The sequence below is a fragment of the Peromyscus maniculatus genome, chromosome 16 (assembly GCF_049852395.1).
Source record: "Peromyscus maniculatus bairdii isolate BWxNUB_F1_BW_parent chromosome 16, HU_Pman_BW_mat_3.1, whole genome shotgun sequence".
In the NCBI taxonomy this organism is placed as follows: Eukaryota; Metazoa; Chordata; class Mammalia; order Rodentia; family Cricetidae; genus Peromyscus; species Peromyscus maniculatus.
Genome location: NC_134867.1, coordinates 15812002 through 15824492, shown reverse-complemented (window position 1 = coordinate 15824492; position 12491 = coordinate 15812002). Strand labels below are relative to the sequence as shown.

The window sequence follows — 12491 nt, the reverse complement described above, 5'->3', positions numbered from 1 at the left end:
ATAGTCAATCACTCCAGAAATGTTTAAAATACTTCTGTAAATCACAATACAACTCTGCAAACAGTTAACAGAATAAGTCTGAAATCAATGGAATAAACAAGTTTGAAAGTTGTTTTAATTTTTTTCATATTTAAATTAAATATAGTTTGAGACAAACAGAAAAGAAGAAAAGCTTTTCTTCTTTTTCCCAAGTTTGGGTGTAGTTACTTTCTGGGAAGACTCCCGCTTTATCACAAATTTACCAACAATCCAAATATTCTTTCAAAACAGGCTAAAGGCTTCATAAAGATAATCCTTCCCATCACAGAGGTTGGAAAACCCTAGCTTCCCATCAACTTAGTTCCCCTCTCCACAAAGGACTGAGAAAAGGAGATCAGTCAGAAGTAGAGGTGGGATAGATGGTAAGATTCTATTTCTCTCTCTTCTACTCAAATACCTAGTTATAGTGACCTTAAAGAGAAAATGGAAATGGTATATGAAAAATGCATTTCACCAATGTTTCTATTACCTGGAAGGGCTGTTTGTTTGGTTTTAAAGTAAAGAAAGTTATTAAATTATACTATTTCTCTAATCAATACAATATAAATAAAAAATAATTAGAATTCTCCATCAAGGTGATACTGTGAATTCATGCTTCAATTGATCCTACGTCTTATAAGGAAAATATTTAGTTGGGGTGGCTCACTCACAGTTTCAGAGGTTCAGTCCCTATCATCATGGCAGTGAGCATGGCAACATGCAGGCAGACATGGTGCTGGAGCAGTAACTGAGAGTTCTGGACCCTGTAGGCGACAGGAAACGGACTGAGACACTGGGTGGTGGTATCCTGAGCAAAGGCAACCTCAAAACCCGCCCCCACTGTGGCATACTTCCTCCAACAAGGCCACACCCACTCCTACAAAGCCACACCCCTCATATGAGATTATGGGAGCCAATTATATCCAAGCTACCACATAGCCTATAGGCTCTACACACATAATAATTACAGATAAAACAGAAAGAAAAAGAAAGCCCAAGATCCATTTTCTCATAAAATAAAAAACCATTTTTGTGGACTAACAACACAACAGAAATACTAAGTAGTAAGCTGGATTAAGCTGCACACTACAAGGGTGTGGTCTTGAAGCAGCTAGTGATAACTGAAATTTTAATTTTTAAGGAACTACAACTTTCTACCCAAGATGCAGAACAAAGCCAGAAACAGAAGCATAACTAACTTGACCAACCTTCCTGGGTTTTCCCAAAGCACCCCTGGTCTCCTCCCCACTACCTCCCCCCACAGAGGTCCTTTTAAAGTTAAAATGATAATTGGGCATTGTGGGAGTCCACAGAGGCTTCCTAGTGAAAACTTACTCAGGGTCTGAGAATCTGAGCTTGCTTTACCCAGCAGGGCTGCATGAGGAGATGATTTGACCACAGGCGTGGTTACCAGGTGTTTGGAAGTCTACACTTGGCTGTATGGTGTGCTTTGATCTTGCAAAGGGGAGGTATTTTGCCTCTCCCCTGGCAATTATAAAAAGTCGAGGCTGTTGGGTACTGACCCAGGCCCTCCCAAAGCTCTCCTGCATTTCTGTCTTCTCTTCATCTAGGTCTCTAACTGATATTTTCTTATTCCTCTCTCCACTTAAGAACCCTTCAATAGGTAGGAGTAGGTCAGAGCTGGTCTCCCACAGACTCCCACAGGGCATGGTGACTCTTGTCTGTAATTCTTGTTTGGAAGACTGAAACAGGAAGATTGAGCTCACCGCCAGTCATCTCTGCACTTCCATACCCTATTTCATAAAACCACATATAAGCCAGGTAAGGTGGTGCAGTCCTTTAATCCCAGTTCTTGGGAGGCAGAGGCAGGCAGATCTCTGAGTTTGAGGCCAGCCTGGTCTACACAGTAAGTTCCAAGACAGAGAAATCCTGTCTCAAAAACCCAAAACCAAAGCAAACAAATAAACAAACACACCAAGGTCTGGGATATAGCTCATTGGTAAAGCATCTGCCTAGGATGCACAAGATAATGGTTTTACTGCAAAAATAAAATAATAAAATAAAATATTTTTTTCAGACAAACACGTTAGAAAATTTGTTACTGAGCAAACCTGAACAATAAGACATTATAAAATTTTCAGGTTAAGGAAAATGTAAGATGAAAAGGCAAACATACACAAAGTAATGAATACTGGAAATGTCTATCACTGTCTGTCACTGAAGGAAGTCAGGACAGGAACTCAGAACAGGAACCTGGAGGCAAGAGCTGATGTAGAAGCCACTGGGGAGTAATGCTTACTGGCTTGCTTCTCATGGCTTGTTCAGTCTGCTCCCCCCACCCCCACCCCAGACAGGCTGTTATTTCTCTGTGTAGCTTTGTGCCTTTCCTGGAACTCACTCTGTAGCCCAGACTGGCCTCAAACTCATAAAGATCTGCCTCCCGAGTGCTGGGATTAAAGGTGTGTGCTACCACTGCCCAGCTCAGTCTGCTTTTTTATGGAACCCAGAGCTACCAGCCCAGGGGTGGCCCCACCCACAATGAGGTGAGCCCTTCACAACAATTACTAATTAAGAAAAATGCTCTACAGGCTTGTCTACAGTCCAGTCTTACGGAGGCATATTCTCAGTTGAAGCTCCCTCCTCTTAGCTGACACTAACTTGTGTGAAGTTGACATAAAACTAGCTAGCCCATCATCCCAAAACTTAAACACACACAGTACAGGAGTATAAAAGAGTTGCATGAGGCTGGGAATATAGCACAGTGGTAGAGCACTTGCTTATCATCCTCAATACCAAATAGGTTAATTATAATAAAAAAATCTAAAATAATCAACATTACAAGGATCATTTAGCCCACATAGCAGGCTTGTTGGTTCATGCCTCTAATCCCAGCACTAGTGAGGCAGAGGCAAGCTGGTCTGTGAGTTTGAAGCTAGCCTAGTCTACATAGTGAGTTCTCAGCCAGTCCTGCCTCAAAGACTGTATCTTTGAGATTTCTATCTATCTATCTATCTGTCTGTCCGTCCGTCCGTCCGTCCGTCCGTCCATCTATTTGCAGTTACTATGACAAAAGCTACTTCTTGGAAAACTCAAGGACTTTTCTGAAGGTCAAGCCATGGCTTAAGAAATCTTGGTGATATTTTAACTTTTGTGTATGTATTAGCTGATTACTAAAATTATTTTCTTGTGTGCTTCCAAGAACTCCTAACAGTGTATTTATCTAAAATGCCTATCAAGCATCCAAGGCCATACGAAACAACACCTGTCTCCTAGGTCAGGCAGATAGCTTTATTTCTTGTGCAATTTAGGGTGAGACACTCCTTTCTTTATACAACCTTACTAATGGACCCCTAACTTCTTATCTAACAACTTCTAGGAATGTAGACCGAGCACACAGATCCCCTTTATGATGTACTAACCGGTCATTAGCACTCAGTTGACCTCCTCTTTTACCACTCCCAGTTTGGGTTGTAAAAGAAAGCCTGGTGGTCACTGCCTGAGGAAAATTCTTACCTGCCTTTATGACCCTGTAAGGATTCAAGCCTAGTGACCTTGCTGTGCCAGAGGATTGCTATCACTTGGGTTTATACCTGGATTCCTGAGAGACTTGGAGAGAACTGAGAGAATAAGGAGACGGAGAGGAGTAGAGAGAGGAAAAAAAGAGAATGGAAGAACTAGATGGGTAAGAACTGGAGAGTAGCAGACTAGATGGGAAGAATTAGATTGAAGGGCTAGAAGAGAATACTAGAGGAACAAGATGGAAGATGAGGAAGAACAAGATGAGAAAGAAGGAGATGGGAGAGGGGCTAAGATAGGAAGGAACTGGATGGATGAGAACCTAGATGGGGCAGAACGAAGATGAGAGAATTGAGATAGAACTTAGAGGGGCAGCAGATAAATGTAGAGAGAAATCAGGCACGAAAGGAGCTAGGCATGAGAGCAGAATAGAAGCTGTGTATAGAGAACTGACAGAATAATAAAGTGTATGGACTAAGGAGTTTCGTGTACATAGACTCATTTCTTTTCATCAAAGATTAATTTATCAGCTGGTTGTAGATTCTTCCCAGACCCTGGGAGGGGACTATAGAGGGGCTGGAACCCCTTAGTCCCTGATATCTTTCTACCTACCTACCTACCTACCTGCCTACCTACCTACCTACCTACCTGCCTGCCTGCCTGCCTGCCTGCCTACCTACCTACCTACCTACCTACCTACCTACCTGCCTGCCTACCTACCTGCCTACCTACCTACCTACCTATCTACCTACCTAACTACCTACCTGCCTACCTACCTTCCCACCTACCTACCTATTCATTCACCTATCTATCTACCTATCTATAGAATAGAGAGCACATCACCAAACATATAACTGAACTGATCCATGTTAAGAGATTGGAATCAGAAACATATTATAAACTGGGGAGCTTACAAGTAGGGAACAGACTTAAACAATGCATAAGACAACTATTTTATGGTACTTTAAATTATTGTTGAAGTATTAAGGTGTGATCTAGCATGACACTGAAGACTTTTTACAGTGCTCTTAACATTTTAAACATGAACATGATATTTTCACATTTAAATAATACATGCAAGTAAAAGATCAATCATCAGACAGGTTAAGACTATCATGAATATGTGATCATAACTTACTGGGTAGAAGCTCACTGGCACCTTTAACACTAATGTTTTTAAACCCTTTTTCAGTTTCTTGGAAACCTGAGCTAGCTATAACTCACTATTACCTACACGGGCAGAACTCGGATATCCTAAATGCATACACATTGTGTAGGATACATCCATTTGCTTCAGTCAGAAGGATGTTCATAGGAATAAACTTATCTTTTTTTTTTGAGACACATTCTTACTATGTAGCTCTAGCAGAAGGACCTAAGTTCCATCTCCAAAACCCAAATGAAACAACAAAGTCAGGTATGGTAGCTCACACTTGGAGTGCAAGCACTGAAGAGGGAGAGACAGGAGGCTCTCCGGGGCTCACTGGCCAGCCAGCCTACCCTGCTTGGTGAACTCCAGGTCAGCTCAGCAAACAAGCTGGACAGCACCTAGGGAACCACAGATCTGAGGCTGTCCTTGGGCCTCTATATACACAAGTACACACATGTATACACACACGCTGGGGAGGGAGAGAGGGAGGGAGGGGGAGGAAGAGAGGGAGGGAGGGGGGAGGGAGGGAGGGAGGGAGAGAAGGAGAGAGAGAGAGAGAGAGAGAGAGAGAGAGAGAGAGAGAGAGAGAGAGAGAGACTATGAACAGAGACAAACAAACAAAACAGCAAGATGGCAGATAAACCTAATCATGTCAATAATTACATTAGCTGCAAATGAACTAAGCATACTAATTAGGCAGAAATGTCAGACTAGACAATGAAGCACTGTATGCTATCATTAAGAAATATGTTTTAAATATAAAAGCACAAATTAAAGCAAAAGGATAGGTAAAGATACATATTTTAAACTTTGGTCATAATGAAGATGAACTAGTGGCTATTAGCAAAGTATACTTTAGGTCAGAGGATAGGCATTGCCAGAATAAAGAGAAATATTTCAAAATGGGAAAAGGGTCAATCATCAGGAAAATATAACCATTCTTAATATTCATCTACCTAACAAAGCTTCAAAATATAAATAAAAGCTAATACAACTGAAAGGAGGTATGATAAACTTACAGTCATAGAAACTCTAATTTCTTTGATCAATAAACTGACAGAACAAACATACAGAAAATCAACAAAGACATGGAAGATTTCAGTAATATTATCAAAGAACTCAGCCTATCTGATGTTACAGAACACACCATTCCATAACAGCTAGATACACATTTTCTTTTCAAACACTCTTCATATTCATACTGACTGTCCACTGTGTCAGTATACAAGTCTCGAAATATTTAAAAAGATTGGAATTATAAAAATAGTTCTTATTTTAAAAAGTAATTAAGTTAGAAATAAAGAAAAATAGAAACTAGAAATCAACAAAAATCAAGAAAAGTTTTCTATAAAAATCCAAAATATTTGGAAATTAAGCAACATTTTGTTTTTAGACAGGGTCAGTCTCACTAGCAGCCCGGATGACCTGGAACTCAATATGTAGACTAGGCTGGTCTTGAACTCACAGAGACCTGCCTGCTTATGTCTGCTGAGTGCTAGGATTAAAGGCATACACCAATCATAAAGTTCCACCAACATGACTGCCTAAATATGACCTGAAGAACAACACCAATAGACATGCCAAAGTGGACGGGGAAAAGCTCATGAGGCCTCAACCCTACACAAAGGCAAATAAGGAATGCTCAGAGTGGGAGAAATGGAAGAGCACACAAACTCATCATCCAAAACCAAATGATCAGCCCTGAAAATGTACATATAAACAACATTATATGGACTAAGCAGGTTATATTTAGGAATATATATTTATACACACATATGCATATAACAACAATTAATGAAAAAGAGGCTGTGAATTTGAAAGCAAATAAGGAGGGGTACATGAGAAGGTTTGCAGACACAAAAGGGAAGGGAGAAATGTTATAATTATAATCTCAACAATAAGAGAAAAAATGGACATAAAAATGTGTGGGCACACCATGCCATGAGCATGTGGAGGTCAGAGAAAAACGTGTGTATAAGATGGTTCTTTCCTTTTTTCAAGTAAGTCCCAAAGTTCAAACTCAGGTCATCAGGTTTGGTGGCAGTGTCTTTCTTTACCAACTGAGGTGTCTGGGCAGCCCTGAGGTACATAATTCTTTCATTGTGTATTTCTCTTAAACTATATAGGAGAAGACACTCATAATTCCTAGAAAGGAGAATGCTTAGGTTAGGCCATTTGAAGCTAAACACATGAATTCTATGAAACAGAAATGGTGAAAAAAGATGAGAACAAATTCAATTTGCATTTATTTTCCCAAGTCATTTTCTAGTCATACCTTCATAAAAACAGATTGGTTCTTGACCAGTGTTTACAGACTACTTACTATGTTCCTGGAATATACTAGTAACCTGTGAGGGAGGTACAAAGGGGTGGAAATCCCACACTGCTTATGAGACATACCATAAACAACTAATAAGTAAAAATGTATTGTATTTTACAGGATGGTGATAATGGTAATAAGGGGAAACAGAGCAGGGAGGAGGAGAAAATAATTTCTCCCCCAAGCCCCACAAGGCACAGAATCCAGTTCCTTCCTGTATGCTGGGCAGGTGTATTTACAGTGAGCTATACTTTCAGAGTTCGCAGGCAGCCAAGACTTCATTGATTAGGTCACATTTGAGGAATACTGAAAATCAGGAAGAAGATGTGAAAATTTGGGCCAAATATTGGGAGTATATCTGGGTATTCAAGAAAAAATAAAGAAGCTGGTATGGTTGGTGCAGGAAGAGCCAAAGGAACGCAGCATGCATTGTTAGGGAAAGAGGTCAAGGAAGACCACGTAAGGTTTTGTAGGACTTCAACTTTTACACTCAGTAAGTGTGAGTCCTCCAGAAGGTTCTGAGCAGAAAGGTGAAATGACGATCTTAGATACTAACAATGTCATTCTGGCTGTCATGATGAAAATATGTCAGAGGTGAAGGGAACTGAAAGGATACTAGATAGGCTACTGCAAGAATCCCAGATAACTGGAGCTGGAGAGATGGCTCAGTGGTTGAGTGTACACTACTCTTACAGAAGATCTGAGTTTGGTTCCTAGTACCCACAATGGGCAGCTCACAATCACTTATATCAAACACATCTTCCTCAGGCACCTGCACTTGTAGAATAGAATATTTGTTTAAGTAAAGATGTGTTACATTTGTTTGTGTTGCAGAATAACTGTTTAACTATGTCAAGATGTGTTGCATTTGTTTCATTACATAAAGGTATGTTGCTTTTGTTTAACTATGTAAAGATGTGATGTTGTTTTTCTTTGCCTGCCTAAGCCATCTAATTGGTTTAATAAAAAGCTGAATGGCCAAAGGCTAGGGAGAGGAGGGAGTGATGGGCAGAGAGAAAAGGGAAGCCAGCCAGCCAGCCAGTCAGCCAGGGGCCAATCAGTCAGACATGGAGGAAGCAGGAAAGCAGGATGGACAGTATGTACAAAAGGTAAATGAGCCCCGGGCAGCACATTAATAGAAATGTGTTGATTTAAGTAAAAAAAAAAAAAAAGAAAGAAAGAAAGAAAGAAAGAAAGAAAGAAAGAGAGAAAGAAAGAAAAGAAAAGCTAGAAACAAACCTAAGCTAAGGCCAAGCATTCATAATTAATAGTAAGTCTCTGTGTCTTTATTTGGGAGCTGGTTGGAGGCCCAGAGAAAATTTCAATGACATGCACTTATGGGCACATACTCCCCCCACCATACTACACACATTAAATAAAAATAGGGGCTAGAGAGCTAGCTCAGCAGTTAAGAGAGCTTACTGATCCTCCAGAGAACCCAAGTTTGTTTTCCAGCACTCATGTAAGGCAGTTTACAAATGCTTGTAACTCCAGTTCCTGCCTCTTCAGTTTGCTGAATATAATAAACATGCTCCTTGTTCATATTGTATATAATAAACATATCAAGTTTCTGGGCTGCTGATGGTGTATCTCCACCAGAGTGTATGATCCATGGGTCTCAGCTTTTCATGAGTATCTTAATTAGGGTTTCTATTGCTGTGAAGAGACACTAAGACCAGTGCAACTCTTACAAAGGAAAAACATTTACTTGGGGTGGCTCACTTACAGTTCAGAGGTTTAGTCCATTATCATCATGGCAGGAAGCAAGGCAGACATGGTGCTGGAGAAGGAGCTGAGAGTTCTTACATCTTGACCTGCAGGCAATAGGAAGTGGTCTGAGACTTGGCTTAAACATGTGTGAGACTTCAAATCCCACCCCCACAGTGACACACTCCCTCCAACAAGACCATACCTACTCTAACAAAGCCAAAACCTCCTAATAGTGCCACTCCTTATGACCTTATGGGGGTCAATTACATTCAAACTACCACAATGAGTCTGTTGTTTCTTCATTCCCTGTTGCCCAAGTCAGGTTGATCCCAAAGCTGTGCCAATCGCCACACACATGCACATAAACAAAAATCAAAATAGCCTTAAAAAATAAATCTTAAAAACAGAATCGTAGAGAACTGATTGTTGTTTCTAGCAAGGTGGTTTCTAGTTCATTCAGATGAGAGTGATGATGCAGGAGAGTGGAGAAAGTTGCTAAATCACAATCAGTAAGTAGGGTAAGTGCCAGACCTAATGTATGAATTTCAGAGCTGCAGAGCCAGGAACACTTCATTCACAAGGGGAAAGAGCAGACAATTCAGATCTAGGTGGGTGACTCATGCAGTGGTTGTAGTGAGGTGGTTTCTCTAAGTTTTTTTCTGATTATTCCTTTTTCTCACGGACATAGGAAGCAAGGGGTAAAAACGAGAAAGTATTGGTGCTGGAGGAAGGTATGATGTAGTGCATTACAAAAACAGGAGAATGAACGGATTAGATTTGCTATGCTTGCTCTTTAAGCCTTAGATACAAGTGAAACAGTCCTCTAACAGTTTGCTTCGAAATTTCTGCACATGTAGAAGCAATTATCAATATTTATTCACTTTTTATTATGCATATGCTACTCCAGGGAGAGAGCAAATCTTGTCTGTCCTAATGTAAGGGTGGATGTGCTCAGATATATAGAGCTAAGTGAATGGGATATTGGCCAGTTTGTAGCTCAGTGTGCACGTGCAGAACTGATGTTTTCTGCATTGAATTACTTCCTTATTACAAGACTACCTAAGAAAAATCAGGGCGTTAAAAATCCAGATGGGCTTATTATTATGTGTACTTCCATTTACTCTAAGATTACTACAGAAGTGAAAACCTTAAGGAGGAAATTAATGTCAGAGGGAGGAAAATGCTTACTGTAAGAGGCTAGAAGATTAAAAATGTTTTCAGAAATACCACACGGCTTTTTTTTTTCTTTTTGGTTTTTTGAGACAGGGTTTCTCTGTCTAACAGCTCTGGCTGTCCTGGAACTTGCTTTGTAGACCAGGCTGGCCTCGAACCATGAAGCTTTCAAATAGGCAACTCACATAGAAATCTTAAAGTGGTGTGCATTTTCATATCATGCAAGTATTTCTAATAAAAGTACTCTCTAATAAAGAAGGTGTAAACTGTCATATACATGCTGTGTACTTATCAACATCATAAATCCATAAAAATCTCCTATGTGTTATACAGACACTAATTACCAGTTTATGCCCTTGTGCTGATACAACTCAGGAAAATAAGAAGGTAGTCTTGGTGTTTTATAGACAACGTGTCCTAAATCTTATTCTCTATATGAGAAAAGTAATTCATAAATTTCACCATTATTGGAAGCCACATTAATTCATATTTCCCCCTCTATCTGTCTGTCTGTCTATCTCTCCCTCTGTCTGTCTCTCTGTCTCTGTCTCTCTTCTCTATGAAAGGTTATTTAATAGAAATTAGGCAAATTCCCATGAACAATTGCTGTTTATGTACAGAAAATATGTTAAAGAATAATCATCATGAATATTGACAACCAATCAATAACTCAAAAGACTCATTAAACACTTTTGGAGACTATACCTGAAACACAATTAAGCAAATTCATTGGTTCTTAAAAATATATTCATTTAAAGTTCTAAGAAAAGCTATTTTTCTTATTCTTAAGGACAGAGAAAAGCAATTGTAATTCTTAGGTAGAACTGTTTGTTTTGTTGACTCAAATTTCAGCTTTGAGTTTGTTTTCTAATGGTTTTTTACAAATTTCCACTACCAGACAATGTCCATGTAGCCATTTCCAGGAACATTTGACTTATCCATGTCTAAATAGTTTGAGAAATACAAAATGAACGTGATTGATAGACATATTCTAATTAGGTACAATTTATGCTCATAAGGGCCAGAAGACTGCACATTTAATAATGGAGGCCTTTTTCCCCCTCAAAACTTCTCTGTGGATTAAGAATGTTCCAGAGGAAATGGGGGGCGAGAAATGACCATCTGTTCCGTTTTCAGTATGAGGTGCATATAGCAGCAGCAGCAGCAGCAGCAGCAGCAGCAGCAGCAGCAGCAGCAGCAGCAGCAGCAGCAGCAGCAGAGAGCCATGGAGAAGGAAGCAGGAGGTCCAGGTCTCCCCTAGCTGGCAGCTGGAGCCTGCCTGTCTCACTGCTCTCGGTCCATCCTAGAGCTGAAGGGTACAGGCAGCCTGCTATACGACAAGCAATGCAGTCCATGACGTTTCTGTTTTTCAAGACAAAGTTTCTTTGTGTAACCCTGGTTGTCCTGGAACTTGCTCTGTAGAGCAAGATGGTCCTGAGATCCTGAGTGCTGGGATTAAAGGCATGCATCGCCATGGCTCAGCCAGTCCCCTGAGATTTGAGGATGCAGTCACATATCCACTACAATCAAGACACAACAGGGGGCTGGAGAGATGGCTCGGTGGTTAGGAGCACTGGCTACTCCTCTAGGGGACCCAGGTTCAATCCCCAGCACCCACACGGCAGCTAACAACTGTCTGTAACTCCAGTTCCAGGGGATCCATGGCATCAGGCATGCATGTGGTGCACATATATATGCATGCAGGCAAAATACTCATACACGTAAAATAAAAAAAATAAAATAAATCTTTAAGGGCTGGAGAGATGGCTCAGAGGTTAAGAGCACCGACTCCTCTTCCAGAGGTCCTGAGTTCAATTCCCAGCACCCACATGATGGCTCACAACCATCTGTAATGAGATCTGGCACCCTCTTCTGTGTACATAATAAATAAATAAATCTTTTAAAAAAAAAAAAAAGACACAACAGTAACGAGCTGGAGAAACAGCACAGCAGTTACAAGCACACACTACTCTTCCAGAGAACTGAGTTTCTGTTCCCAGCACCCAAGCCAGGAGATTCATAACCTCCTGGAAGCCCAGCTCCAGGGGGTCTGACACCCTGTTCTGGTGTCCATGTACACACAGAGAGACACACACATAAATAAAGATAAACCTTAAGAAAAAAAGACTGAACAGTTTCACCACCCACAAAAACTTCCTTCTGTCAAATTGCAGTTAAGAGGCACTTACCTCCCCCTTGCAATCATTCATGTTTTCTAGCCCAATAGTTTTGCTTTCTCTATAACACTACACAAGTGGAATTACACACTTACTTCGGGTCTAGATTCTGTCACTTAGCTTACTCCACCCATAACCATCCATGTTAATTTGGCTCTTTGTATTGCCCAGTAGTAATTCCAGTCTATGAATAAACACTGTATACATGTTTATTGTTCTAGTCACCAGCTGGAGGTCAATAACATTATTCTCAGCTTTTGTTGGTTATAAAATTGCTATTAATACTGACTTCCAGGTTTTAGGGTAAAGATGTGGAAGAGAGATTTGCTTTTAGAAAGCATCTTTTTAAATGGCTACACTAATATATGGTTAATAAATAAAATGAATACATAATTTTAACAATGATACAATATATTCATATATGTATATGTACTCACTCATTGTATTTAAAAGATTAAGATACTGT

At 40.2% G+C, this 12491-nt stretch overlaps 1 long non-coding RNA gene across 1 annotated transcript in view; it reads right to left on the bottom strand.

Annotated features, from left to right (window-relative positions):
* The window catches only part of LOC121823130 (uncharacterized), a 126865-nt gene that overhangs the window by 78050 nt on the left and 36324 nt on the right, over nt 1-12491 (bottom strand). The window contains exons 3-4 of the long non-coding RNA XR_013044983.1: nt 8692-8779; nt 690-782 (exon numbers count right to left, since the gene is read on the bottom strand). This is a non-coding gene — a long non-coding RNA (uncharacterized LOC121823130). The remainder of the gene's footprint in view (nt 1-689; nt 783-8691; nt 8780-12491) is intronic.